The 6,318-nt window shown below is 37.2% G+C and overlaps 1 protein-coding gene across 3 annotated transcripts in view; it reads right to left on the bottom strand.

Moving 5' to 3' along the window:
* LOC126509708 (guanylate-binding protein 6-like) overlaps window positions 1-6,318 on the bottom strand; it is an 80,219-nt gene that overhangs the window by 9,012 nt on the left and 64,889 nt on the right. The gene's annotated exons all lie outside the window — the stretch shown is intronic.

Raw genomic sequence — 6,318 nt, 5'->3', positions numbered from 1 at the left:
TTGAAAACATACCTTATGTGACTACAAGTTTGATTATACTAGGTGATTAACTACTAACCTACACTTCCTTATTATCCTAAATAGCTGGTAATAATTTTCAAGGACTAGAAATTTTCCTTACATTGTTAAATGAGTTATATAGGTACAATACATTGAACAAGATTTGAAATGTATGTACAGTATTATTTAACAATATTAATTTTAAATTTGTATATATATACAACATTTCTATACCTTATACAAAAGTTCAGTCCAATGTAAAACATTTAAAGTTAGCAGCTGCTTTTGAAAAAGATTCAATAATCTACCTTTTTACCTTATTATATCTATATACTCCCTATTTCTTTCCAGAGTAGATTCAATAATCTGCCCTTTTATCCAATCCTATCTATATCCCCCTACTTTTCCTTCTTTTTTTCTTTTTTGTTATTTATTTATTTATTTATTTGAGGCAGGGTTTCTCATTAGCTATTAAGCCAGTCCTGGAACTGGCTCTCTAGACCAGGCTGATCTCAAACTCACAGAGTTCTGCTGCCTCTGCTTCCCCTCCCAAGGGCTGGGATTAAAGGCAAGTGTCAAAAATCTGTCTTTTTTTTTTTCCTCTTCAAAACAAGATTATATCTATACCCTTTCTTTTTTTCTTCTCAATATAATGGTCTTGAGTCTAATCTCCTTTAATTAACCTTTTTTTCTGACCATTATCCATAACAACTTGTAACCAACACATTAAACAATGACAAACATTCATAATCCATTTTTAGAAATATGGGAATAGTTTTCTAGGCTACTTCCTGCAGATTGGGGGTGCTGATAATCTCATGGGGATCCAAATAAAATTTAGAATTATGGTCAAGTCCTGACTAGAGTATTCTGTGAGGCTAAATCATCTTGACCAACAGTCTTAAAGCTGTTCTGGATATAGAACTTGGAGAAAACTACAACAAAGTTTCTCTAAAATGTGGCTCTTCTGGGCCATCTGCTCCTATTGGAGATTTTTCAGAGGATGGTCCTTGATAAAACCTTATTTTTCTTAACCAAGAATAAACCCATTGGTAGACACATACACTAAACACAATAATAATATAACTCACAAAATGTAAACCTAATTACTTAAACCCATTTCCAAAATGTATCCTTGGTATCTCAGAAGGTGAGTCAGCCATTCTTCATCAACTGAGATTAACTTTCTCATCAAAGCATCATCCACCCAACTGCACCTAGTGTGATGTCATCCACCTTCTCATCAAAGCATTCTTTCACCAAACTCCTTCTACTGTGATGTCATTCACCTTCTCATGGGAACATCTTTCCATGTAACTACTTCTAATAGAAGTAACACTGTGCCACCTGGTTCACCTTTCACAAGGGAAGACCTTGTTCATCTAGCTCTGTGAGAGCTGATTGGTAACAGTTCTCATATGCCAGTACTGAGAATAACAAAGGCCTCCAGGGAAGACTTCCAGTGATGGGTGGTGTGGGACAATTGTCTATATTCTGTCAATTATGTTTTAAATAAATGCTGATTGGCCAGTAGCCAGGCAGGAAATATAGGTGGGACAACCAGACAGGAAGTAGAGGTGGGTCAATGAGAACAGATTTCTGGGAAGGAGGATGCTCATTCCTCCCCAGTCCTGTTCCAACCATGGAAGAAGCAAGATGTGACCTACCCCACAGAAAAAGGTACAGAGCCATGTGGCTAACATAAACTAGAATAAAGGGATAATATAAGTTATAAGAGTTAATAAGAAGCCTGAGCTAATGGGCCAATCAGTTTATCATTAATATAGACTTCTATATGATTTCTTTGGGGCTAAACAGCTATAAAATTCGGTGGGAAGTCAGAAACCAGGCAGGACAGAAACATCAGACAAAAGATGGCTAGGCAATAGAGATGGATTCCCTCACCTTTGACCCAACACAGGTTAGTTCTAAAGTTCCCTCTTTAGTTCTTCTTCTGGAGTTCAGAGGTCAGAGGCTGCCCTGTGACTACTTTTCCTCTCTCTATCCTGCTTATTTCCAAGTACTGGATGATATCAGATACACATAAGAAGAATCCTCAATGAAACTAGGACGGTTCTTGGAAGGAAAAACTTTTATCTTGTTCACTAATATCTAACTACTATTCCTAAAATCCAGAAAATTAACTAATAAATAAATTTTATTGGATTAAATCAAATTATTCAATCTAAAGGCACATTTCACCTAATGTGATACTTCTGATCACTGGGCAGTAGTGGTGAAGGCCTTTAATACAGCACTTGGGAGCCATGAGCTGGGGAATCTCTGTAAGTTTGAGACTAGTGTGGTCTACATAGAAAGTTCTAGGAAAGGCTTCAAAGCTACACAGAGAAGCCCTGTCTTAAAAACAAGAGAAACAACAAAAATATAAACTTATCTAAATTTGAAATCTAAATAAATCAGTATTTATCTCACTTACCATAGTTAAGTCTATAGAACTATTAAATCTATTCATGAGTAGATTAATCCATTAGATAACAAGGGCTCACAACGGTCATCACGAACCTCATCCTACCTTTTCCACATCGCCCAGGCCCTCAGAGTCCAGGAGGACCAGAGTGTGCTTTGGCTTTGTGGGGTGTGGCACACACCACATCCAGATGCCCTTGGTTTTAGACTGCACAGTGGATCCCAGAGGGAACCCTGAGGGAAGATGTGAGGAATAAGGGTTGGTTTGTGAACATCCTACACAGGTAGCCTCAAACATCAGTGCATAGATGTCTTGTGTGCTAAACATCAGTGCCTGGAAGCCTTGTGTACTAAATCTTTGGTGTCCAGAAGCCTTGTGTGTTAAAATTTCAGTTTATGAAAGCCAGTACCATCTTGAAGGATTTTGAAGGTTTTGGGAGTTGAAGATTAGATGGAAGGGAGTCAGTGAGAAGCCATGGAGTGGCTGCCAGAGACAGACATGCTGAAGCTGCTGGTAGGCCACAACCTCATGGTGATGCACATATTAATGGATATGGGTTAAATTAAGATGTAAGAGTTAGCAAATAAGAAGCTAGAGCTAATGGGTCAAGCAGAAACTGAAATAATATGGTTTATGTATGATTTCTTTGGGGCTGAGCAGCCAGGAACAAACAAGTAGCCTCTATTCAACAAATTGGCATCCGTGAGGCCAATTAAAAATCCACTTAAAACCTAAGAGGGCTTGAAAAGAAATTCTAGACACTAAAAAACACCAAAGTTTAACTGCATTTATTTTCCTGAATGAGCTTTGCTTGCTGGAAGTATGCTGCAGCTCCTTTAAGACAGGTTTTCCTAATTCAGCAGTAGCAGAAAAGCTGCAGCTTTGAAATGCCAGCTTTCTGGGCCATGCTTCCAGCATGACCTCTGGCTCTTTCAAGAGACCAAGCATTTAAATGGAGTTTAAAAGCAGACTGCTACCACTTGCTTAATGGTAACCTAGACCTACTGGGTGCCTGAAATTGGGGCTGTGAGCATGGCTCGCACTAAACAGACCTCAGCCCCACCATTTGGGTCTGGGTGGGGAAAGCAGGACGTGACATGTTTCTCCTAGAAATGATGCAGCTTAAGTTTTTAAGAAGTGCTTAACATTTTAAGAAGTGCTCCTGGACAGTAAAGAATTACAAATACAAAATATGACAGATTCTGACATAAAAGACCTCTAAATGAGACATGGTGTGTTTTTAAAATGTACACAAGCTTGGGAGAGAGAAGAAACAGAGTATAGAGAGTTATAAAATAATAAAACAAAGTCTTTAAAGAGACAGAATACAGAGAGTCATAGATTAAAAGGAGTAAAGAAAAAATAAGCGATATAAAGATGGAGAATACACAGAGAGTCTGGATTATGTATATTATTGTGTTTTCTTTGAATTATTTGACTGTGAAGGAACTAAGTACAGAGAGACATTTTATTGTATTGTATGGACTGCTAAACTAAACCAGCATGTATATTATAAAGGTATCTTGACTTCAGAATTTGGGTCTAAAGATATGTTGCTTTGGAAAGGGGTTCTTCTTTTGTTTCCACAGAGGATGAGAACTAGTGGTTAGCTTCAAGACTAATATGGTTTGATGTATCAAGAACATTACTATGCCAACAAAAAGCATAAAGTAATTTGGAGAAGAACTAAACCCATATTCCCAAATACTGTTTATATATATTTTTTTTTGTTTATATTTTTTTAATATTTAAAGGGAGATATGCTATAGAGATTTGCATTGGTATGGGTCTTGGTGTATTGATACAAATTTAAGGTCAATTTTGTTATAATGTGTTGTGTATTTTTGCTCCTGATTAAGGTATTATGTTTGTGCAACTCACTTAATAGTGTATGCATAATTAAAAATTATGAGTTAATAGATAGCCATTTATAATAGTCAACTTATAGTCATATTAGTTAGGTTTTCTAGATACATAGAGATATAGTTCAGACAGATACTCTACAAATCTTTCAGAGACATTCAGAATATGGCATTTTAAATGTTTTAAGAACTTAGGACTTTTCATGACAATGAAACACATTTGATCCTGACAGCACCAATTACTTCAAGAAAAAGATGGGCATCAAAGAGGCTACTGGTGAAATTTGGTAGCCATTTGGACAAGAAACTGCTCTTGCCTGGACTGCCTGAGGAACTGGACATGCAGGACACATAGAGAAATGGGTGAGATGGTCCTTCAGGGTTCATGGTTTATGAAAGAGTCTACCAGACATTCTTCAGGACACAGAAGAAAGTAACTGGCAAACTGCCAATATAGGCAGAACTGTCTTTGAAATTTTCTGCTACATGAAAAAGTCTGCTGGATAATATGAGCCTGTAGGCTGAAGATAGATGCCCCAATGGTAGAGAAGAACTTTGAATAACTGTCCAGGAAGAGATGCCTCTGTCAATCCTAGAGTTTTAGAAGTTGCTTACAATGTATTTCCAGTTGACTTAGGTAATATTAAGTTCTTCTGGAGACTTTGATGGAGTTGAAGAATTTATAGCTATAGTTACAGTTTTCCTTATTTATGATAAAAGATAAAGTTGATATAAATATTGTAATTATAATTCTTGCTTGAGATACCTGTCTTGCTAAATGTAATTTTACTATGTTAAGTTAAAACACTTCTTTTTAATTAAATAGAAAAAGAGAGGTGGAATTCCCCTCTGTATGCTGTGAATACCACTGGTTAATAAAGAACTGATTGAGACCTATAGCAGGGCAGAACTTAGGTAGGTGAGAAAAACAAAAATGGAAGAAAGAGGAAGAAAGAAAGCTGGAGTCAGGGAGAAGCCATGGAGTTGTGGCCAGAGACGGATGCACTGAAATTTTGCTGGTAGGTCACAACCTCATTGTGATGCACTGATTAAGGGAGATGAGTTAGATTATGATGTAAGAGTTAGCAAAGAAGAAGATAAAGCTAATGGGCCAAGCAGTGATTTAAATAATATGGTTTCTCTGTGATTAATTCAGGGCTGGGCAGATGGGAACCAACAATCGGCCTCCCTTCAACAGAGGATAAGGAGGCAAGAGGAGAGATATTGGTAGTCTGAACTGATCTGAATCCTTTCCTCAAGCCTCTGCTACCTATCTTCCATGCAGCTGCCTCTGTGATGTCACGAGAGTCGCAGGACCAATGAACCCAATCACTGTGGAGTGAAATCTCTAAAACTGTGTTGAGGTAAGTTTTTCTCCATTGATGTTCTCTCTGGTGTTTTGGACCTGGCCATGAAAACGCAAAAAAAGAGAACAATAAACACAAAAATCAGATCTAACCAGTAGAATTGGCAGTATTGGGAATCTCAACACTAAAAATGGTGCTTTATCTTTCCTCAAAAATATATTAGTTTATAACTCGTCTACTTCAATCTATAGTAGGCATTTAATAAGAGAATGATGCCACATAAGGGCTCCAAATGGAAACAGAGGCATTCACGAACAAAAGAACATGGTGCACTCTGGTGGCTGCAGTGTTTTTGAGACAGCCATGGTTGTACATACCTGCCAACCCTGAAGGCAGGAGACAGAGGCAGGGGAACTGTCAGTAGTTTGACAGCATCTAATACTAGACAGCTAGAGCCAGGCCAAACAACAAGACAGTCAAAAATAGAGGCATGTTTTACAAGTTTTTGGAAATGGTATAGGTTCCATGTCAGAGACAATCAAGAAGAGAAAAACAGGAAAGTAGAAAAAAGAAATTGGTATAATAGTTTTTATATCCAAAGTTACTACAGAAAAGCAGGAGAAATAAACAGGAATGTGCAACTATAAAAGGATATAAAGTCCTTTAAAATGTTTTTAAAATTTTAATTACAAATGAACAGTTATTAAGATTTATTGATTTC

Source organism: Alexandromys fortis, unplaced genomic scaffold (assembly GCF_014885135.2).
Source record: "Alexandromys fortis isolate MF-2015 unplaced genomic scaffold, M_Fortis_MF-2015_v1.1 scaffold_87, whole genome shotgun sequence".
NCBI classification, from domain to species: domain Eukaryota; kingdom Metazoa; phylum Chordata; class Mammalia; order Rodentia; family Cricetidae; genus Alexandromys; species Alexandromys fortis.
The sequence above is the reverse complement of the archived record's forward strand: the minus strand, read 5'-3'. Positions and strand labels throughout refer to the sequence as shown.